General features: G+C 43.5%; 1 pseudogene; it reads left to right on the top strand.

The window, feature by feature from the left end:
- The first annotated feature begins 98 nt into the window (after positions 1 to 98).
- LOC111920190 (acetolactate synthase 3, chloroplastic-like) lies at positions 99 to 23,720 on the top strand (annotated as a pseudogene).
- The last annotated feature ends 1,657 nt before the right edge of the window (positions 23,721 to 25,377 follow it).

Here is a 25,377-nt window from a genome sequence, read left to right as displayed (position 1 = left end):
TCAATTTCTTCCCCTAATTAACCTTGCATGCCAACCATACTACTACTATATATTTTCCGAACCATGTAATCTCAATATTAATCTCAATATCTCATTCCTTGTTCAACAATGGTAGTTTGTACATTACACCCAACTTCCATATCCTCCTAACCACCATCTTTCATTCCACCATTTCAGTCAATTACTGCAATACTCTTCTTCCCTTCATCAAAGTCATCCATCGATTTCGGTCCCAAACACGATTCCCTCACCTACACACCCAGACCACCACCGTGTCTCATCAGCACCAAAAACTTTTCGTTTCTCGCTCTACCATCAATCAACCAAGAAAAGGTTCAAACATACTTGTGGAAGCCCTTGAGCGCGAAGGCGTCACCCATGTCTTTACCTATCCAGGAGGATCCACCATGGACATCCATCAATCCTTAACACATTCATCCATCATACGTACCATACCACCACGTCATGAGCAGGGTGGAGTGTTTGTTGCAGAAGGCTATGCTCGTGCCTCCGGTTTCCTTGGTGTCTGTATGGCAACATCAGGCCCTGGAGCTACAATTCTAGTGATTGGAATCGCAGACGCAATGTACGATAGTGTCCTAATGATTGCCATTACTGGCCAAGTACCACGAAGACTAATTGGCACTGTTGCCTTCCAAAAAGCACCCATTGTTGAGTTGACTCGTCCTATTACTAAGCATAATTACCAAGTTTGGAAAGCAAAAGATATCCCTGAAATTGTTCGTGAGGATTTCTATCTTGCTAAATGTGGTCGACCTGGACCTGTTTTAATTGACATTCCACACGACATATTGCAATAATTAGTAGTGCCAAATTGGGATCAACCTATGTGGGTGGTGTGTAGCACCTGGTTCCTGGTACGTAAATCTTATTCGAATATTCTCTTCCTTTTAGCCTTGGACTCGGCGAGTCATAGGCCCGACTCGCCGAGTAGATACGGGACCTGGGACACGTTTAAGTTGGTGACTCGGCGAGTCCATATTCCGGACTCGACGAGTCGCTGCTGTTGGATGAAACCTTAAGTTTCATGGGTTTGCACCCTATTTAAACCACTTATCCGCCCCAAGCTAGCCCCCATTTTCCCCCAGAGCTCCCAACCCTCGTTCTAAGCTTGTTCATTGAGAGTTTGAAGCAAGTGTTGTGTGTTCTTGAAGGTTTTGAGGCAAAAGAGAAGTAGATCAAGAGGAAGGGAAGGAATCCAAGCATCTTTGTGCTCTCTCAGCAGTTCCTTTGAGGTATAGCCCATTTTCCCCCTGTTTCTATGCTTATTACTTCATTTAAGTCATTCTTGAGCCAATCCCCAAGCTTGTATGTGCAATATAGGTCGTGATACGTTGATTGGCCTTTAGATCTAGGCAAGATTGAGCTCCAGGAGCTCAGATTTGTTACCTTTATGGACCCATGTGGCTAATTCACCCTAGATCTACCCTTTTGAGGCATTTTGAGCCCTAAATCCCTCATTGGTGAGTATTTACACGTAAAGTTGGAAACTTTACGTATCTTTCATGCTCTAGGAACCCAGATCTGTAAATGGCATGGACTGGAATCGAGCAAAATCGCGCATATAGTGATTGCATGGCGATGACTCGGCGAGTCGTTCATCAGACTCGGCGAGTCTGCTCGCGAGTCTTCGAGTTGTCCCCTTTTCCGTAGAGTCGAGTGTGAGCAGTGAGTCACGGGGTGTGACTCAGTGAGTTGGGAGCTGAACTCATCCACGGAGGAACTCGGCGAGTCAATGCCCTGACTCGGCGAGTTCAAGGCAATCTCCTTAGATCAAGAACATACTCGGCGAGTTGTTCATACAACTCGGCGAGACGCAACATAAGTGTTCATCGGATGAAGATGAACTCGACGAGTTGTTCATACAACTCGGAGAGTAGGATGAAGGACTTGAATATCAGTTTAGAAGGAGAACTCGTTGAGTCATCGCCTAACTCGACGAGTAGAAACGGGATTCAGGACAATCGTTTGGGTAGGGACTCGGCGAGTTGGAGAGCCAACTCGGCGAGTCGGGTCAACTGAAAGTTGACTCTGACTTTGTCTTAGGGAATGATCAGGGGTAAAATGGTCATTTTACCCAAAGGACAATTAGCAGTGTTTGATTGTGTATGTTGTGGGATTTGCAGCCGGAGGATTTCCGGAGCAGCAGCAGCAGCAGTAGACAGTCAGTTCCTGATCAGATCAGTAGCAACTTCGAGGTGGGTTACCTTCCAGTAGCGGTGGGTCTACGGCCACAATGCCGGCCCACCAGCAGGAGTCGTATGTTAGATGATTGTCTTTGTGATATCATCTAGATTTGCTACTACCTGATATGTTATATGCTAGCATGATATGTTATATGAGATAGAAGTAGAGATCGGTTGATAGGACCGAAGGGTAGTTCAGACACCCCAGAAATGTCTGACAGTACGTGATGATATGTTTGCATGTTGGCTTGTTATGTTATATGCGATAGAGGTAGTAGGAGGGGACTAGTCCCCGAGGATCGGTTGTTAGGACCGATGGGTAGTCAGTACCCCAGAATGGCTTGACATGGGTATTCAGCACCCCAGAATGGCTTGGCACGGGTAGGACGACACCCCAGAATGGCCGCACGGGAAGTTGGCACCCCAGAATGGCCGTACCGGGTAGTCAGGCACCCCAGAATAGCCTGGCAGTATGTATGTTATGTGTTTGTATGGTATGTGGTACGATGGGGGAACTCACTAAGCTTTGTGCTTACGGTTTATAGTTTTGGTTTCAGGTACCTCTTCATCAAAGGGGAAGGAGCCGGCGCGGTAGCGGCACATCATGCACACACACTGGTTTCCGCATTTACGAGATTTCTCTGGGATTACACTCTGATATTTCGATTGGTTGTATGATTTGACTTTTAGACATGGTTTACGTTGTGTTCGATCAAACAATGTTTTTAATTCTTAATGTTTTCTAAAGTAATGTTTTAAAACGAAATTTTCGGACGTGAAAATTGGGTCGTTACTAGTTGGTATCAGAGCCTTGGTTTGAGGGATTCGGACTCACCTTCAGGGGTGTCTGAACTCAAATCGAGGGATTAAAAGATTTTCTAAAGAAAATGTTTTCTAAAATTGAGAAAAGAGTTTTGAGAAAGAACGAAGTGTGTGATGTGCGCGACCGGCTGAGCTCAAGTAAGTATTCCCCAAAGTACCCATACAAGTTTATGTTATGTTTATCAGCTTTTGTAGAACAGCATGCTAGAATAGGACTAAGGATCTAGGAGTGATGCCTTATGTGCCTGCTTTATGTGTTTTAGTTGTATGAGAATTGCATGCTAGTTATTGAGTAGACAACGGTAGGATAGCCTGATTAGGTTATGCCTGATAGTATGAGCTTAGCACTTTATGCTAGTGCAGTTCCTGTAAGCAGATAGAGTCGATTGAGATTGTTACCCTTGTCTGAATGTTGCTTGCTTCGTGCTATGTGGGACTCTGAATAATGGGAATTAGCCATTAGGCGAATACGTCACGTCACATGTGATCAGGGTTGAATAATCTTAGAGTACCAGATTTGATCCTACTGCGCAGCTCTTGTTTGAGTCCAACCGTTGTAGAGACGAGTCGGGTACTTGAAGGATTATCTGAGCCTCGTCACGTGTGATGGTATTTGGGTAATGGCTAACTGGCATTACAAGGAGGTCTGCAGTAGCTGAGGACTGGATCGAGTAGAGTCAGAGATTTCCTAGGGCGAGCCTAGGATGAATATAGTAGTGATCAGCCATAGTGAAAGGGATCTGGTGGAGTCGAGGCAGTCCTTGAAGAAGGTACGGATAGATGTGGAAGGTAGTATGGGCCCGTACTACTAGAAGTAGAGGATCCGTACCCGAACCAAGGAAGGCCAAGATAAGACCAGGGAACTTGTAAGTAGTTGTGATCCCTCAGGAAGTATCAGTATCACTAATGATTGTTGTGATGTATTGCAGAATGGTGGTACTTCGATCGAGGCCGGTAGATGGCGGTTCAGGAGAGGGGTCAGGTTCGGGATCAGGTTCCAAGCAGGTAGATGAGGGACTACGCGAGTTCATCGCGTCAGAGATCACCAGGGGTATCCTTGAGTCGACTCCCATTATCTTCGGGTCGATCAAGGAAGGGATCATCGAGTTGATGGAGGATCGCCTCAGGGCGTTCAGGAGCGACATGGCATCTGGCCAGTCGGGTCCTCACACACTGTCCTTTAAGGACTTCAGGGGCAGTGGTGCACCAGATTTCCACGGGGTGAAAGACCCCATTGCTGCCAGGCGATGGATTGCAGACATCGAGTCTGCACAGTTGACTAGCTTCTGCCCCGAGGGGTCGAAGGTGAGGTATGCAGTAGGGTGTTTATGGGACCGAGCCCGAGATTGGTGGGAGTTAGTGGATGACTCGTTGGGAGCCTAAGCTATCGAGGCTATGACCTGGTCGGACTTTGTGACCAGGTTCAGGGCAGAGTTTGCGCCGGCTGTCGAGCTTCAGCAGCTGGCCAGGGAGTTTCTAGACATGAGATAGACGACGGAGACTGTGGCGGAGATCACCGCCAAGTTCCGGGAGAGGGCTTTGTTGGTGCCCCAGTATGCTGGTGATGAGGATATGAGGAGGACCCGTTATCATGATATGCTACGAGCTGACATCCTGGAGCATGTTAGCTTTTTGGCTTGCCCTACCTTGGACTCTATGATTGCCAGGGCGAGGGAGAGGGAGATAGACTTGGAGCACATCTGGAAATGGAAATCAGAGGAGGGACAGGCAGTAGGGGCTTCGGGGAAGAAGCCCAATGGATTAGATGGTAGGCCGAAATGCCAGTCAGGACCGAGCCGCTGCAGGAAATGCGGCAGGCCGCACGAGGGGGTGTGCAGGTTGGGATCATCAGGCCGCTACAAGTGCAGCAAGTCTGGGCACATCAGCAGGGATTGCACTGCTCCGGCAACAGTTATTCAGACATCAGAGTTGTTGTGTTTCCACTGCAACCAGAGGGGCCACAAGAAGGCCAATTGCCCCCAGTTGACAGTTTCAGCGCCGGTGAAGGCGCCAGCTCCAGCGACCCTGCGGATCACGGATGGCCGGCAGGGCAAGGCAGAGGCTCCGGTGGTGAGGAACCGAGCATTCCAGTTGACTACCGAGGAGGCACGTGTCGCACCTGATGTGGTGACGGGTATGATTCTTTCCCTCTATTTTATTTTTATGATGTTATGATATTGATATGTGCTCCGTATGTATATGTATGCATTAGGATCGTTCCATGTGAATGGCATCCTAGTTCAGGTGTTGTTCGACTCGGGTGCATCCCGATCGTTTGTTTCTCTTGCGCTTAGCAAGAAGTTTCATGAGACTTCGGGCGAGTTAGATTGCCCTTTAGAGGTAGAGATTGCTGATGATCGATCGGTGCGAGCATCGATGGTGTTTCGAGATTGCGTTCTGCGTTTGTTTGAGGAGCGTTACTTGGTAGACTTGGTTCCCATTCCGTTGCGCGGGAACAAGGTGATTATAGGCATGGATTGGTTGAGCCCTAATGGGGCGGTGATAGATTGCGCGCAGCAGCTAGTGCGGGTCAGGAACCCAAGCAGGGGAGAGTTAGTGATTCATGGTGAGAGGCCACAGTGTGGACCCACTGTATGTTCAGCAGCGAGGGCTAGGCGCTATCTTCAGCAGGGATGCGCAAGATATGTCGCGTATGTGATGGATACCCGGGAGGCGAGTAAGGCGACAGTGAGCGAGGTTCCGGTGGTTCGAGATTTGGCAGATGTTTTCCCGGAGGAGCTACCTGGGATACCTCCGGAGCGACAGGTGGAGTTTAGGATTGACCTCGTTCCTGGTGCGGCTCCGATAGCCAAGGCACCGTATCGGTTGGCTCATCCCGAGATGCAGGAGTTGTCTACGCAGCTGCAGAAGCTGCTAGACAAGGGATTCATTCGACCGAGTAGTTCACCCTGGGGAGCCCCGATTTTGTTCGTGAAGAAGAAGGACGGGTCACATCGGATGTGTATAGATTACCGGGAGCTGAACAAGGTAACGGTGAAGAACCGTTACCCGCTCCCGAGGATTGATGACCTCTTTGACCAACTTCAGGGAGCATCTTGGTTTTCCAAGATTGATTTGCGTTCGGGATACCATCAGATGAGGGTCGGGGAGGAGGATACGCAGAAGACCGCGTTTCGGACGCGTTATGGCCACTATGAGTTCGTGGTGATGACGTTTGGGCTCACCAATGCTCCTGCCGCTTTCATGGACCTCATGAACCGCGTATGCAGACCGATGCTGGACCGGTCTGTGATAATCTTTATCGATGACATCTTGGTTTATTCCAAGACTCAGAAGGAGCATGAGGAACATCTGAGAGAGGTGTTAGAGACCCTAAGGAGGGAGAGCTTGTATGCCAAGTTCTCCAAGTGTGAGTTTTGGTTGCGCGAGGTGCAATTTCTCGGACACCTCGTCAACCAGAACGGGATTCTGGTCGATCCAGCCAAGGTCGAGGCCGTGATGAGATGGGAGGTTCCGAAGTCTCCATCTGAGATTCAGAGTTTCCTGGTATTAGCAGGCTACTATCGGAGATTTATTCAGGATTTCTCCAAGATAGCTGTACCCCTGACGCGGCTGACGAAGAAAGTCGTGGTCTTTCGGTGGGAACCCGAGCAGCAGGCTGCATTTGAGACACTGAGACAGAGATTGTGCGAGGCGCCGATCTTAGCCCTGCCAGAGGGCGTAGAGGATTTTGTGGTTTATTGTGACGCGTCCATTTTAGGGTTGGGCGCGGTATTGATGCAGAGGGGGCATGTCATTGCCTACGCCTCGAGGCAGCTCAAGCCTCACGAGGCGAACTACCCGACGCATGATTTGGAGTTGGGGTGGTGGTTTTTGCCCTCATGATTTGGCGACATTACCTCTACGGGTTTCGATGTACCATTTACACGGACCACAAGAGTTTCAGGTACCTCATGGATCAGCCGAATCTGAACATGAGGCAGCGTCGGTGGTTGGACGTGGTGAAGGATTATGATTGTGAGATCCTTTACCACCCGGGGAAGGCCAATGTGGTGGCTGATGCGCTTAGCTACAAGGCGGCGCCGATCAGGGACGTATGCATGAGGATGACCGTGGTGACTCCCCTGTTGGAGCGAATTCGGGAGGCTCAACAGGAGGCTATCAAGGAGGAGCATCGGAAGAGCGAGCGTGTGGTGGGTCAGGTTTCCTCCTTCGATTATGATAGCCGAGGACTTTTGACACTACACCGTAGGGTGTGGGTGCCGTATCACGGAGGCGTGCGCCAGATTTTGATCGAGGAGGCGCACAAGTCCCGATTCTCTATTCATCCCGGGGCGACGAAGATGTATAGGGATCTTCGTCTAGATTATTGGTGGCCCTGCATGAAGCGGGATGTGGCATGGTACGTTGAGCGGTGCTTGACCTGCAGGAAGGTGAAGGCCGAACATCAGAGACCGCATGGCAAGATGCAGCCATTGGACATTCCACTGTGGAAATGGGAAGATATCACGATGGATTTTATCACAAAGCTTCCCAGGACCGCGCGTGGAGTGGATTCGATTTGGGTCATCGTGGATCGATTGACCAAGAGTGCTTACTTTATCTCGATTCAGGAGAGCATATCGGCCGAGAAATTAGCCGACATCTATATCAGGGAGATCGTGGCGCGGCACGGGGTGCCAGTATCGGTTATCTCGGACAGGGATGTGTGTTTTACTTCCAGATTTTGGAAGAGATTTCATGACGAGTTGGGCACTCGTTTGCATTTTAGCACCGCCATTCACCCGCAGACGGATGGTCAGAGCGAACGGACCATCCAGACTCTGGAGGATATGTTGCGGGCGTGCGTGCTAGACTTCGGTGGTATCTGGGATACTTATCTTCCCTTGGCCGAGTTCTCCTACAACAACAGCTACCACGCGAGTATTGACCGTCCCCCATTCGAGATGTTGTACGGTCGGAGGTGCAGGACCCCGATATGCTGGGGTGAAGTAGGCCAGAGAGTCCTAGGGAGCACCGAAGTGGTGCTCAAGACGACCGAGAGGATCCAGCAGGTTCGGAGCAGGCTTCAGACTGCTCAGAGTCGACAGAAGAGTTACGCCGACAAGCGTCGATCCGACTTGGAGTTCCAAGTCGGGGATATGGTTCTCCTGAAGGTGTCGCCTTGGAAAGGCGTCCTTCGATTTAGGAAGCGGGGCAAGTTGGGCCCGAGATTCATCGGACCGTTCAGGGTTGTAGCCCGGATGGGCAAGGTGGCGTATAGACTGGATCTGCCAGTCGAGCTCAGCCAGATCCACAGTACTTTCCATGTTTCTCAGCTGCGGAAGTGCCTAGTGGACGACTCACCAGTAGTGCAGTTAGAGGATATTCAGGTTGATGACAGCCTGAATTACATTGAGCGCCCAGTTTCAATCCTCGACAGAAAGTCGAAGGATTTGAGGAACAAGAGGGTGGAGCTAGTGAAGGTGCAATGGCAACACCGCAAGGGTTCGGAATGGACTTGGGAGCCGGTGGACGAGATGATGGAGCATTACCCCGATCTGTTTCAGGATCGAGCAGCAGACTTCGAGGACGAAGTCTAAAATAAGTGGGGGAGATTTGTAGCACCTGGTTCTTGGTACGTAAATCTTATTCGAATATTCTCTTCCTTTTAGCCTTGGACTCGGCGAGTCATAGGCCCGACTCGCCGAGTAGATACGGGACCCGGGACACGTTTAAGTTGGTGACTTGGCGAGTCCATATTCCGGACTCGATGAGTCGCGCTGTTGGATGAAACCCTAAGTTTCAGGGGTTTGCACCCTATTTAAACCACTTATCCGCCCCAAGCCAGCCCCCATTTTCCCCCAGAGCTCCCAACCCTCGTTCTAAGCTTGTTCATTAAGAGTTTGAAGCAAGTGTTGTGTGTTCTTGAAGGTTTTGAGGCAAAAGAGAAGTAGATCAAGAGGAAGCGAAGGAATCCAAGCATCTTTGTGCTCTCTCAGCAGTTCCTTTGAGGTATAGCCCATTTTCCCCCTGTTTCTATGCTTATTACTTCATTTAAGTCATTCTTGAGCCAATCCCCAAGCTTGTATGTGCAATATAGGTCGTGATAGGTTGATTGGCCTTTAGATCTAGGCAAGATTGAGCTCCAGGAGCTCAGATCTGTTACCTTTATGGACCCATGTGGCTTGTTCACCCTAGATCTACCCTTTTGAGGCATTTTGAACCCTAAATCCCTCATTGGTGAGTATTTACACGTAAAGTTGGAAACTTTACGTATCTTTCATGCTCTAGGAACCCAGATCTGTAAATGGCAAGGACTGGAATCGAGCAAAATCGCGCATATAGTGATTGCATGGCGACGACTCGGCGAGTCGTTCATCAGACTCGGCGAGTCTGCTCGCGAGTCTTCGAGTTGTCCCCTTTTCCGTAGAGTCGAGTGTGAGCAGTGAGTCACGGGGTGTGACTCAGTGAGTTGGGAGCTGAACTCATCCATGGAGGAACTCGGCGAGTCAATGCCCTGACTCGGCGAGTTCAAGGCAATCTCCTTAGATCAAGAACATACTCGGCGAGTTGTTCATACAACTCGGCGAGTCGCAGCATAAGTGTTCATCGGATGAAGATGAACTCGACGAGTAGTTCATACAACTCGGCGAGTAGGATGAAGGACTTGAATATCAATTTAGAAGGAGAACTCGTTGAGTCATCGCCTAACTCGACGAGTAGAAACGGGATTCAGGACAATCGTCTGGGTAGGGACTCGGTGAGTTGGAGAGCCAACTCGGCGAGTCGGGTCAACTGAAAGTTGACTCTGACTTTGTCTTAGGGCATGATCAGGGGTAAAATGGTCATTTTACCCAAATGACAATTAGCAGTGTTTGATTGTGTATGTTGTGGGATTTGCAGCCGGAGGATTTCTGGAGCAGCAGTAGACAGTCAGTTCCCGATCAGATCAGCAGCTACTTCGAGGTGAGTTACCTTCCAGTAGCGGTGGGTCTACGGCCACAATGCCGGCCCACCAGCAGGAGTCGTATGTTAGATGATTGTCTTTGTGATACCATCTAGATTTGCTACTACCTGATATGTTATATGCTAGCATGATATGTTATATGAGATAGAAGTAAAGATCGATTGATAGGACCGAAGGGTAGTTCAGATACCCCGGAAATGTCTGATAGTACGTGATGATATGTTTGCATGCTGGCTTGTTATGTTATATGCGATAGAGGTAGTAGGAGGGGACTAGTCCCCGAGGATCGGTTGTTAGGACCGATGGGTAGTCAGCACCCCAGAATGGCTTGACATGGGTATTCAGCACCCCAGAATGGCTTGACACGGGTAGGACGACACCCCAGAATGGCCGCACGGGAAGTCGGCACCCCAGAATGGCCGTACCGGGTAATCAGGCACCCCAGAATAGCCTGGCAGTATGTATGTTATATGTTTGTATGGTATGTGGTACGATGGGGGAACTCACTAAGCTTTGTGCTTACGGTTTACAGTTTTGGTTTCAGGTACCTCTTCATCAAAGGGGAAGGAGTCGGCGCGGTAGCGACACATCATGCACACACACTGGTTTCCGCATTTACGAGATTTCTCTGGGATTACACTGATATTTCGATTGGTTGTATGATTTGGCTTTTAGACATGGTTTACGTTGTGTTGTGGTTCGATCAAACAATGTTTTTAATTCTTAATGTTTTCTAAAGTAATGTTTTAAAACGAAATTTTTGGACGTGAAAATTGGGTCGTTACATGGTGGTTGTTTGGATTCAAGTGATGAGCTTCGTCGGTTTGTCGAGCTTACTGGATTCCAGTCACAAGTACTTTAATGGGACTTGGATCATTCCCAGGTTCTGATGATCTATCACTTCAAATGCTCAGTTTGTATGATAATTATTATGCAAATTATTCTGTTGATAAAAGTGACTTATTGCTCGCGTTTGGGGTTAGGTTTGATGATCATGTAATAGGGAAGTTCAAAGCTTTTGCTTGTAGAGCAAAAATCGTCCATATCGACATCGATCCTGCAGAACTAGGAAAGAATAAGCAACCTGATTTATCAATCTGTGGGGATATTAAGCTCATTTTACAGGGCCTCAACAGGATGTTGGAGTATGAAAAAGGAAAGACAAAACTGCACAAACGGTCCCTATGGTTAGCTCAAAATTTTCACTTTGGTCCAAAAAAGTTTGGACTAGCACCATAGGTCCAAACTTTTCATTTTGTTGCGAGTTTAGTCCAAAAATCTTGAAACATTTTGTAATGACAGATTTTCCCTTTATTATTTTATTTTATATTTTTCTTTTATTATAGCAATTAGAAAACAATTAAAAATAAAACAAAAATAAAATTATATCTCTCTCTCCTCTCTCTTATGTTTCTTCTTCGCCTCTTTGCCTCATCTTTCCAACCGTAGTCTTCAGTCAGAAGCTCAAGTCTCTGATGTCCTCGGACGAGAACAGATCTACGCCGGTGAAGTCTGAAAACTTTCTTCAGATCTATTGATCTGAAAACCCTCCTCCTCTTCGTATCTAAAAACCCATCCCACAGTGGTAGCTCGATTTTCAGAGATGAAGCTCGATGAAGAAGGAAATAGAGAGTATCAACAGATCGAGGAAGGTCGAAAAAAGAAGCGATGACAGAGATTGTGTTCAACCATCGATGTAAGGTGTTACCCAAATCTGTTCGTCGTGAGATTTTCGTCTGAAACCCTAAACGACGTCTAAAACCCTAGAAACTAGAAGGACGGCAGATGAAACCCTAATTTGTGAAGCTCCTCGAATTATCTCTCTGTAACAGTGACTTGCAAAGAATCAGAATAGATTAGATGACGAAGGAATAGTGGTTCGAGGATGCGCTTACGAACGATTCAATATTTATTGGGGTTTTCAGATCGGACCTACTGAAGGCTGAAGCCACCTTTGCAACGATCAGGTTTTGTATGTCTTCTCCGCCCTAGATCCGTTTTCCATCTCCCTCTTTTCTCTTCTTCTCGTCAGACGACCACCATAGCAAAAGAAGGTGCGTCTACGTTGAAACAAGGGTTTCTTCCAGGAAGAAGATGACATCCACAGATGGGTTTACAAAGATTTTTCTTGATTTTGAAGTTACAAATAAGGAAAATGTAATGTTTGAGTTTTCAGATCTGGAAAAAATATGTTTGCATTCATCAGATAGTGGTGGTAGTTCTTGAGTTTTAATTTGAAATTATAGATCTGGAATTATATGAGTGTTTTGGTATTCAGATATGGAAACATTATGTTGTTATGGTGTTGGTGGTGACCGGAGGTGGCAGTGGCGGTTGTTGGCGACCAACGGTGGTGGTAGCAGTGGTGGTGGTGGTGACTGAGAGTGGTGGTGGTGGTGATAGCATAACTGGTAGTGGGATAAGAAAGAGTAGGGGGAGGGTGGGGTAGGGATAGGGGTAATATTTTCTTTTTTGTTTTATTTTTAATTACGAAAATTCTAAAATGTTTTTAAATAAATAAAAAACAACTAAAAAAATAAAAAGTAATGGCAAAATTGTCATTAATAAAAAGTTTAAAGCAAACTGGACCAAACTCGCAACAAAATAAAAACTTTGGACCTGTGGTACTAGTCCAAACATTTTTGGACCAAAGTGGAAATTTTGAGCAAACCACATGGACTATTTGTGCAGTTTAGTCAAAAGGAAATCTTGATCTTGATTTCTCTTCATAAATCCACGAACTAAATGAGAAAAAAACAAGTTACCCATTGAAGTTTGCAACGTTTGGCGATGCAATTCCCCCTCAGTATGCAATCCAAGTTCTAGACGAGTTAAAAGGTGGGAATGCGAGCATAACTACTGGTGTAGGGCAACATCAGATGTGGGCTGCCCATTATTACAAGTACAATAAACCTTGACAATGGTTGACCTCCGGTGGGCTAGGGGCTACGGGATTTGGATTACCTACTACAATGGGCGCATCTCTCGCAATGCCAGATGCAGTCGTCGTTGATATTGATGGTGATGGAAGCTGATGGGTTTTATGCATAAGAAACAATCATATGTGCTCATACAAACCCTAATGCTTGGATCTAGGTTTCTCTATTGTACATGCTTTGATTCCAAGACTTACAAACCTAGATCTGTCATATATAATTCGAAATTATCATAAAGAAAACAGATCTAAGTGGTTTACCTCTTTCAAGTAGCTTGAATCCTTGTAATCTTCTTGATCTTGAGCTTAGAGTCACAATTGTAACTCCTCTAATGGTTTACAAACCCCACAAGCAAGAAGGCAATATGAGAGAGGGTGAGAGATGCTAGAAATCAACCCTAGGGTTCTCTTAGAATGAAGTGTAGCCGATTTCCATAGCCTAGGGGTCATATTTATACTTGCAGGCTACTGGGGTTTCAGTCTAAACCCTAATGGACAGCTTAGCCACCAAGCAGCCCAAGGAACCTTGTACAGTAAGGCCTTGGACGAAAATATGATGGATCCCCATCATAATTTCGTTCCCCCATAAGTCCATTAGGTTTCCTTAACCCAAAACTCAACTATCATACGTTTGACTGTTTATACCCCTTTATTTAATTAATCTCTTTTAGCCACCAAATTAATTCCTAATTAATTTATGACTAATACTAATAAAATAAATATGATCTCTCCTTTAATATATTATTCTTATAATATATTAATAAACCATAATACTCTCTCTCTCTCTCTCTCCTTAAATTACCTTGTTAAGTTGCTTTGGAGAAGGCAACCCAAAAGGACCATGCACAACTGGGTCAAGTACATACCAATATAGTTACGAGCTTAGACACTATTCCAACAGTCTCCCTCTTGGATAAGTCTAGTAACCATATCTCACATATGACTTCAGAATCAGATTAGCAATCGTAGCTCTTATACTTCGCTGTCAACTCTGATCAACTTGTCCTTCAGATAAGGGATCGTATAATCCTCTGTTCTGGATATGATGCTGAAAATGCTTATTGTCTAGCATTTGTTCCTCGATTTCTGATTTGTTTGACACACATCAACTTCATTCTGACCGGGCCTGACACACAAGTCAAACCAAATCATCAAGTGGCCAAGATATCACTTTTATTCTCATAGAATAAAAGGAACAGATCAACTTCGACTCATATGCATCTATTATTCACTAATTGAATCATGCACAATAATGCGTCTTATAACATCAAGTTACTGATGCGTTTACACATCACCAATGCATAACAAACCAGCAAACAACAACCATATCTCTAAGTTTTAAGACTATATGATATTATCGCTTTGCGATCACTTAAGGCAAAACACCACGAAGTGATACCAGCAAACGCGGGTTTACTCCAATGCTCAAATCATATTCAGAAACACTCATGAACTTTGCAGCAAACCTTTGCTATGCCCAAAACCTTTTAGACAATCTACAAACAATTCATGACAGTCTTCATTCATATCTACTTCCAAAATATGACCGACTGTGGACTGTTTGAATAGTCCTATCATTCAGGAAGTCAAAATATGCAAAAATGAAACAATAGATAAATAACCAACACAAGATAGTAGCTTTACTCATAAATAACACAATTTTATTTATTCATCAAATGTCAAGTACAAACTATCTATTACACGTTTCCTATCTAATCCAAACTTATATCATCCTTCAGCCCAATGCTCCTAGCATACTGCAAGTGTTTGACCCTACTCAGTCCCTTCGTAAGGGGATCTGTTGGGTTTTCTTCTGATGACACCCTCTTCACAACGAGGAGTCCCTCTTCTACCCGATGTCTGATAAAATGGTATTTTCTGTCGATATGTCGAGATCTACCATGATCTCTCGGTTCCTTGGTCAAGGCAACCGCTCCTTCATTATCACAGAAAATTTCCATCGGCTCCTTTATGGATGGCATAACTCCAAGGTCTCCAATGAAGTTCTTCAACCATATAGCCTACTTTGACGCTTCGCTCGCCGCAATGTACTCTGATTCGCACGTTGAATCAGCTACGGTCTCCTGCTTGGAACTTTTCCAAATCACTGCTCCTCCATTTAGGGTAAAGACCCAGCCCGACTGCGATCGGAAATTATCCCGATCCGTCTGAAAACTAGCGTCATTGTACCCTCATACCCTTAAATCATCACTCCCACCGAGGACTAGAAACCATTCATTGGTCCTCCGCAGGTACTTAAGAATATTCTGAACTCCAATCCAATGGGCTCTACCAGGGTTCCCCTGATATCTGCTGACCATGCTCAAAGCGAAGGACACATCAGGGAGAGTGCAAGTCATAGCGTACATGATAGAGCCTACTGCGGAAGCGTAACGTACTCAGCTCATATCAGCTATCTCTGCCTCTGTACTCGGGCTCTAAGTCTTACTCAGCTTGGTATTGCTTTGGATTGGCAACTCCCCTTACTTGGAATTTTCCATACTAAAACGCTTTAGTACCTTATCCAGGTATGTATCCTAACTGAGTCCTATCAGTCACTTTTCTCTGTTTCTTACTATCCTTATTCCCAGAATATAAGCAGCCTCTCCGAGGTCCTTCATAGCGAAACATTTCCCAAGCCAAGACTTGACCTCCTGCAAGGTTGGGACATTGTTTCCTATGAGTAGTATGTCGTCGACATACAATACGAGGAAGCTCACTATACTCCCACTGGCTTTGACATACACACAAGATTCATCTTCGCTTCGCAGATAGCCAAACTCTTTAACTTTCTCGTCAAAACAAAGATTCCATCTGCGAGACGCTTGTTTTAATCCATAAATGGATTTCTCAAGCTTGCATACTCTATTTGGATGTTTCACATCAACAAAACCCTCTGGCTGATTCATATAAACATCCTCATCCAACTTTCCATTAAGGAAAGCGGTTTTTACGTCCATCTGCCATATTTCATAATCATGAAACGCAGCTATTGCAAGCATTACCCTAATAGACTTTATTTTCGCAACTGGTGAGAAGGTCTCATCATAGTCAACTCCGGGAGTTTGAGTAAGCCCTTCGCAACCAATCACGCTTTATAAGTATGCACTTTCCCATCAATGTACGTCTTCTTCTTGAAGATCCACTTGCACCCGACTGTCTTACGACCCGGTACATGATCAACCAAATTCCAAACTTGGTTGTCGTACATGGACTGAATCTCGCTGTCCATCGCCTCTTTCCATTTCGCAGACTCCGGGCCTGCCATGGCTTCCTTGTAGCTGCTATGTTCATCCAAATTTACTAGTGTACTATCACTAATAAATGTATCCCCTTCAGTAGTAATATGAAATCCATACAACTGGGGTGGAACACTAGCCCTAGTGGAACGTCAAAGAGGTAAGGACTCGTCAACAGGTTCAACAGGAGTTTCCTCCTCAAGTTGAGTGTCCGTGTCAGAGGTTCCTTCATCGCTTTGATCTTGAATCTCTTCAAGTTCAATTTGCCTCCCACTGTATTCTTGGCTTATCAATTCCCTTTCTCGGAAAACTCCTCTTCTAGCAATGAAGACAACATTGTCACTCGGTCTATAGAAAAGATAGCCAAAAGACTTCTGCGGATAGCCGATGAAGTAACACTTCTCACTACGAGGTTCGATTTGTCGTGAGTCTCTCGTCTTACGAAAGCCTCACAACCCCAAACCTTAATATGTGCCAACGAGGGAGCCTTCCCTGTACACATTTTGTGAGGAGTCTTGGTAACCTTCTTGGTGGGAACTAAGTTAAGGATATGGGCAACAGTCTCTAAGGCTTACCCCCAGAAAGCTATTGGTAACGAAGTCTGACTCATCATAGAACGAACCATGTCCAACAAGGTCCGATTACGTCTCTCAGTCACACCATTCAATTGTGGCTTCCTCAGAGGCGTCAATTGCGAAACAATTATGCATTCCTTTAGAAAGTCGTGAAACTCAAGACTTAGGTACTCTCCTCCTCGGTCTGAACGAAGCATCTTGATTTTCCTACCCAGCTGATTCTCCACTTCATTCTTAAACTCTTTGAACTTTTCAAAGGTTTCCGACTTTTGCTTGATTAAGTAGATATATCCATATCTGTTATAATCATCTGTAAGAGTCATGTAGAAGCGACAAGCATCCCTTGTGGTGGATCTAAAGGGCCCACACACATCGGTGTGTATGAGATCCAATAGACCCTCACCCCTTTCACAAGTGCCATTAAAGGGTGACTTGATCATCTTCCCAAGTAAACAAGATTCACAGATGTCATCGCCCCTAAGGTCGAATGACTCCAACACTCCATCCTTTTGGAGTTGGGCTATGCGTTTCTTGTTGACATGTCCAAGGCGACAATGCCACAAGCATGCTTTTTCTAGACTAGGATACGAATCAATATTCAAAACATTATTTCCTAAATTATCAACAACCATCACAGATTCATAAATCCCATTACAAGGTAATGCATTGAAATAAAAGACACCATTCAAATAAACATTAATAGAACCATTACTATTATCAAAAGAATATATGAAACCTTGTCTAAACAACCCATGAAATGAAATAATGTTTCTTGCCATATCTGGCGAATAACAGCAATTGTTTAAATCTATCCCTAACCCATTACTCAACACTCAAGAATAAACACCGACTTTGGTCACAGGCGATGATTTTCTGTTTCCCATAATCAGGTTCATCTTTCCGTGTTCCACCTCCCTACTTCTTTTTAGGCCCTGCATATAAGAACAAATGTGGTAACCACACCCTGTATCAAGAACCCATGAAGTAGCAAATGATGAGTTATCAGATTTAATAGAATACATACCTACAAAGGTGGGCTTAATCTTCCTATCCTTTATATCTTGCAGATACTGAGGGCAACTTCGTTTCCAGTGGCCCTTTTGGTGACAATAGAAGCACTCTGCTTCCTTGGGATCAGAGGAGGGTTTAGCAGGGCCTGCTTTGGTCCCACTTGAGGATGAACCATCACGGGGCTTCCCCTTATGGTGGCTCTTACATGGAGCCTTCCTCTTTTTACCCTTTCCTTGACCTATTGCCATCACAGGAGCGACCATAGCAGGGGATGGTGCAAAAGATTTGTCTTTGAGGTTGCTCTCAGCAGTCCTCAAGAATCGTTGGAGCTTGCTCAAGGAGACCTCCTCCTTGTTCATGTGGTAGGTCATCCTAAACTGGTTGTAGCAGGAGGGCAAGGAGTGAAGGATTATGTAGATAACCAAATCCTCATCAAACTTAACATTAAGTTTGAGAAGACGATCAACATACCTCTGCATTTTCTACAAATGAGAGGTTAGGGATTCTCCACTCCCCATCCTAGCGGTGATCATGTTAGTAATGATCTCATAGCGCTCTTGCCTCACGCTCTGGTGATACATGTGTAACATCCCAAAAATACGAGCCAAAAATTTCATTTTTAAAACATATACTTTGCAAAACATTAAAAATAAAACATTCACCGATCATATCATTTCATAAAAGATGGCGCGTGTCTGGAAACCATTTTATAAAACATAATAATGTCAGAGTACAAATCCCCAGGAAGATCTCATAGTGCGGAATACAAAGCATGTATGTGATGTGCCGCTACCGCGCCAGCTCCTTCCCCTTCGAAGAAGAGGTACCTGAAACCAAAACTGTAAACCTTAAGTACGAAGCTTAGTGAGTTTCCCCACTGTACCACATACCATATAACCACATAACATACATATATTGTCAGGCATAACTGGGTGCCCGACCTACCCCTTCGGTCCTCTCGACCGAATACTGACTAGCATATTTGGGTGCTGGCCTCCCCATCGGTCCTCTCGACCGGATGTTGACTAGCATATCTGGGTGCTGGTCTCCCCTTCGGTCCTCTCGACCGGATGCTGGGGACTATTTCACCCCCTACTACTACCACATAACACCTATCACATAATCTATCTAGCATGGCTGGGCATGACCGCCCTTTCGGCCCTATCGAACAATAATCTGGGGACTATCTCCCCCTACTGTCACTAGCACATAGCATCATATCATACTAGCACATAAACACATCACAGGTAGTAGCAACCCTAGATGAATATCACAGAGACAATCATATATCATACAACTCCTACTGGTGGGCCGACATTTTGGCCGTAGACCCACCGCTATTGGAAGGTAACTCACCTCAAAATAGTTGTTGATCCACGTGGGAACTGACTGCCTTCTGTTGGTGCTGCCCCGGAAATCCCCCGACTATAATTCCCACAGAACACTTAGTCAAATACTGCTAACCGACCTCAGGGTAAAATGACCATTTACCCCTAACCAAGCCAAGAGTCAAAGTCAAAGTCAACTTCCAGTTGACCCGACTCGCCGAGTTGGCTCGCCAACTCGTCGAGTCCCTATCCATTCGATTGACCATAATCCCGTCTCTACTCGTCGAGTTAGGCATTGACTTGACGAGTTTTCCTTCTAAACTGATTTCCAATAGTCCTTCATCCTACTCGCCGAGTTGTATAAACAACTCGTCGAGTTCATCTTCATCCGAAGAACATTCTATGCTGAGACTCACCGAGTTGTATGAACAACTCGCCGAGTCTGTTCTTGAGGCAAGAAGGTTGTCTTGGACTCGCCGAGTCAGGGCATTGACTCGCCGAGTTCCTCCATGAGTGAGTCTGGCTTCCGACTCACTGAGTCACCCCCCATGACTCACGACCCCACTCAGCAAACACGAAAAGGGGAAAACTTGGGGACTCGCGACTCAACTCGCCGAGTCTTTCACATGCAATTACTATATACTCGATTTTGCTTGAATCCAGCTCATGCCATACATAGATCTAAGTTCTTAGGGCTTGATTAACACGTAAAGTTTCCAACTTTACATGTAAATAAACACCAATGAAGGTTTTAGGGTTCAAAATGCACTAAAAGAGTAGATCTAGGGCTTTCATGCAATATGGCTCCATAAAGGCAGTAGATCCGACCTCCTGGAGCTCAATCATGCCTAGATCTAAAGGTTAATCAACTTATCACAAACCCTAATTCATAATCAAGCTTGGAAATGGCTCAAGAAGGACTTTAATGGAGCTCTAAGGGACTCTTAGCATGAAAACATAAAAAAAAAAAAAAAAAAAAAAAAAAAAAAACTGAGTTATACCTCAAGGAATCTCTGAAATAACACCAAGAGGCTTGGCCTCCTTCTTCTCCTCTTGATCTACTCTCTTTTTTCTCTCAAAATCTTCAAGAAATCACACCAAAACATTTCAATCTCACAAGGAACGATGTTAGGACGATATAGGGAGCTCTGAGGGTGAAGGGGGCGAACTTGGGGGCGCATATGATGGTTTAAATAGGGTGCAAACCCTTGAAATTAGGGTTTCATCAGACAACGAGGACTCGCCGAGTCGCCAACTTAAACGTGCTCATATCCCGGCTCTACTCGGCGAGTCGGGCCTACAACTCGCCGAGTCCAAGGCTAAAAATGAAAAATACTTAGATAAAATTTTCATACCAGGAACCAGGTGCTACAAATCTCCCCCACTTATTTTAGACTTCGTCCTCGAAGTCTGCTGCTCGATCCTGAAACAGCTCGGGATAATGCTCCATCATTTCTTCCACCGGTTCCCATGTCCACTCTGAACCCTTCCGGTGCTGCCATTGCACCTTCACTAATTCCACCCTCTTGTTCCTCAGATCCTTCGACTTCCGAACGAGGATTGCGACTGGGCGCTCAATGTAATTTAGGCTGTCATCAACCTGGATATCCTCTAACGGCACCACCGCTGAATCATCCACTAGCACTTCTGCATTTTCTACAAATGAGAGGTTAGGGATTCTCCACTCCCCATCCTAGCGGTGATCATGTTAGTAATGATCTCATAACGCTCTTGCCTCGTGCTCTGGTGATACATGTACAACAAATCCTGATGCATTTCATATGGATACATGTCCTCATAGGACTTTTGGAGTTCGAGGTTCATGATGGCCAGCATGATGTAGTGAACTTTCATAGCATCACGCTCGTGGGCCTCAAAGGCGGCCAACTCTTCAAGAGTAGCAACATCTGGGATGATCTTTTCAAGCTTTTCATCGAGGACATATTCTTTGTCCTCGTAGCGTGTGATCATGCGAATATACCTTATCCACTCGTTGAAGTTTGACCCATCAAATGTCACTTTCTGACACAGGTTAATCAATGAGAATGACCCAGAAGCGTTGTTGTTGCTGTTGTTGTTGTTTGCAGACATCTGAAAAAGAAAGGAACAAAGTTTGATTAGAAATGAATCCTTAATTAAACACCCAAATGAGAAATTAGGGCTAGGATCCAACAACATTATTTACAACTTAGAAAGGGATGTCGTACTCTAAAAGTAAATAATTTGAAGGTAAGTGAATGACGATTCACTAATTCTCACCATCAAAAACGAAAAAGAAATTTAGGTTTTAAATGTATTGAAAACTCCTAGATCTTTGAGATTCATTGTACTTTTCCATGGCATGTTTAAATCTCGATATGCATTTCAAATTTGCGACTGGGATACCGAGGATCACAAACAAATTGTGAATAACCATGCGAATCAACATGGTGCACTCAATGTCTCTATCACCTAATCAATGTGCCGGTAAACCACACACGCTCCATTTATCTATGACAAACATCGAGTCACCCTTCGCTACCAATGTCATACCCAAATTGATGTGCCGGTTAACCACACGCACTTCACCAACGTTTGACAAGGGTACGAAGTGTAATTCCATGGATTAGCATCATTTTCACATTTTACCCTAAAGTAACTAAGATTGGGAATTTGTAAAACATGTAATTACTTTGTATCTTACATTATACTTTTAATGAGGAGAGGGTTGCTCTATCCTACCCGTTCGGCTAACGGCCCTTCACCAGTCAAGCAAGCGGTGGGTGTGAGTGTACACCCATTAAGCGTCATTTATAGGCAGCAACCTTATACCCACCTTATAGACTGGCTTCGTGAATGTGGCCTACTAACGGTAAGACTAGCAGTTTAAGTTATACATATATATATATATATATATATATATATATATATATATATATATATATATATATATATTCAGCATGTAATAATATATAATAGTATAGGGTTGAATTTTAAACTTGTAAAATTCTAAGGGTTTGAAATTTAAATTATTCAAAATTAAACTTTCAATCACAAAATTCAATTTTCAAAACTTGACGGCAAGTTTTGAACTTTTCAAAACATAAGGGATCAAATAACAAATAATTTAAATTAAACAATTAATTTCATAATTATCTATATTTGACCTAATCTTATTTTAGTCATTAGATAATTACCAAATAATTTTAAATAATCCATATTTATCATATAAACAACCAATATTCAAAAGATTTGAAATTATCTATTGTTTTGGCAAGGGTAATCATTTAATTAAGATAAAATTCGGATTTTAACTTCAAAAAACGATTTAGGCATCAAATCCAAGACAAAACAGCAACTAAATCGCGAAATACCCTCTGCCTGACGCACGAACTTGCCGAGTCAGCTCTGAACTCGCCGAGTCCAGATACTGACTCACCGAGTTGAGTCGGGCAGAGGCAAGAAAACTCGATTTTCAGCATATAAACAGTTAAAGCATCACATACAATTGAAACCAATCAAGTCTCTGATACCACTGATGGGTTTTATGCATAAGAAACAATCTTATGTGCTCATACAAACCCTAATGCTTGGATCTAGGTTTCTCTATTGTACATGCTTTGATTCCAAGACTTACAAACCTAGATCTATCATATATAATTCGAAATTATCATAAAGAAAACAGATCTAAGTGGTTTACCTCTTTCAAGTAGCTTGAATCCTTGTAATCTTCTTGATCTTGAGCTTAGAGTCACAATTGTAACTTCTCTAATGGTTCACAAACCCCACAAGCAAGAAGGCAATACGAGAGAGGGTGAGAGATGCTAGAAATCGGCCCTAGGGTTCTCTTAGAATGAAGTGTAGTTGATTTCCATAGCCTATGGGTCTTATTTATACTTGCAGGCTACTAGGGTTTCAGTCTAAACCCTAATGGACAACTTAGCCACCAAGCAACCCAAGGAACCTTCTGGAATAAGGCCTTGGACGAAAATATGATGGATCCCCATCATAATTTCGTTCCCCTTTAAGTTCTTTAGGTTTCCTTAACCCAAAACTCAACTATCATACGTTTGACAATTTATACTCTTTTATTTAATTAATCTCTTTTAGTCACCAAATTAATTCCTAATTAATTTATGACTAATACTAGTCAAATAAATATGATCTCTCATTTAATATATTATTCTTATAATATATTAATAAACCATAATATTTTCTCTCATTTCTTAAATTACCTTGTCAAGTTGCTTTGGAGAAGGCAACCCAAAAGGACCATGCACAACCGGGTCAAGTACATACTAAATATAGTTACGGGCTTAGACACTATTCCAACAGAAGCTTCATGATAAATCATCAAGAACTTGCCACCATTCGTGCCGAAAATCTACCGGTGAAGTTCATGCTTCTTAACAACCAATATTTGGGCATGTCGGTTCAATGGGAGGGTATTTTGTTTAAGAGACATAGGGCACACACATACTTAGGAAACCCAATGAAAGACCCTGAGATCTTCCCAAATATGGTGAAGTTTGCAAATGCATGTGATATCCCAGCTAAGAGGGTTACCGGAAAAGAGAAAGTTCGATCTGCCATTAAAGACATGTTGGATACACCAGGGCCTTGCTTGTTAGATGTTGTCATCTCGCATCAAGAATATGTTTTTCCAGTAATCCCGAGTGGAGGAACTTTCATGGATGTGATTACCGAATGGTAGAAGAAAATATTAGGATTTAAACATGTATTTGCATTTTGCATGTGATAATTGATATGTTATAAAAGCTTGTTATCAAATAAGAGATTTGATTACATAAGTTGGACTTGTACAACATGACCTGCTACTAAATTACTAAACAAATTGATGTGTTTTAAACATCTAAACACGATCTCTTATGTATTCAATATATGTTTAGGTTTACCAGTGTTGCAGAAATCGACCTTGGCGGCCGATTAATCGGCGATTAATCGATTGGCGGCCTTAAACCGATTACGATTAGGGTGCTTGGCGGAAATTGGTCAAAATCGGTCAAAATCGGTCAAAGTCGTCCTTGGCGGTTTCGGCGGTCATAGGTGGGAATTTTTTAAAAAATTCGAAAAAAATTAATTTACAAATATTAGACCAAAATTTTAAATTTTCAAATTTTAAGCTTTCAAATTTTAAAAAATTAAACTAAAATTTTCAAAATTTTACATTTTCAAATACTTAGTTTTTTAGAGAATATTAATTTTTTAAATAATTTTATTAACAATTAAGGGTCCCCGATTAATCTCCGATTAATCCCCGCCTAGTCCGATTAATCGTTTATCGTCAATCGACCGTCGAGCTACCGCCGAGCGATTTTTACAACCTTGAGGTTTACTCATTCTCCATAAGGATATTCATAATATATTGAACTCCATAGAACTTAATGACCATTGTTACATCATTATTCTATATTCCATACAATTCTATTATTATTTTTTTCTGCAATGCATTGAACTCTTTTTTTCTGCAATGCATTGAACTCTACAAAGTTTAATTGTACATATTTAAATATTTTTTAAGTATTAGAAATCTTTCTTTTTTCCCATTGAAATGTTCAATGACCATTAAATTCTAAATTCATTGAATTTGAAGGTGGCATCTTATAATGTTATAATTTTATCCATTAAATGACAACAAGGTTCGATATCTCATTCAACTCTTTGAATCTCAATTGTAGATGCTTAAAGGATTTTTTTAGAGAGATAATCTTTGGCGCGCGCGCGCACACACACACACACACACACACACACACACACACACACACACACACACACACATATATATATATATATATATATATTTGGAAAATTTATAAAACTCCATAAGCGTATCAAAAGCTATTTCAAAGTAGTTTATCAAAACTAGCTTATATGCTAGTTTTGTGGTTTTACCAAACAACAAATTACAATTAGTTAGTTTATTTTTGTCAAACATGGCCTAAACCCCCCATTTTCTATCTTCGTTGAGCATCGATCTCTAAAAATGAGTATTTTTAGTGTAAATGTGTCTCACATCATCTAAACGTAATATTTTATGACTTTATATATGTTTGGGTCTACCCATGCTTTGTAAGGATTCTTTTAGAAATACGATCTTGTACTTTACATATATGTTAATTGACAACATACAACATCTTGTGGTCTGGCCTTCCTTTATGCATCTCCCCCCTTTAAAACCTTTATACCATTTCCTTATGCTTGGATAAAGGGTTCAGACTCTATAAAAAGTATTAAGTTAAAATGAAATTTCTAGCAAAACCAAGACAACTCAACTCAACTCAATAGTTGACATAAAACAAAATAAGTATCCCTAATTTTACTAAATTTTTTGTAGAAAAACTCAATAAATC

This window comes from Lactuca sativa, chromosome 1, assembly GCF_002870075.4.
Source record: "Lactuca sativa cultivar Salinas chromosome 1, Lsat_Salinas_v11, whole genome shotgun sequence".
Taxonomy (NCBI): Eukaryota; Viridiplantae; Streptophyta; class Magnoliopsida; order Asterales; family Asteraceae; genus Lactuca; species Lactuca sativa.
This window is presented reverse-complemented; position numbering and strand designations above follow the sequence as displayed.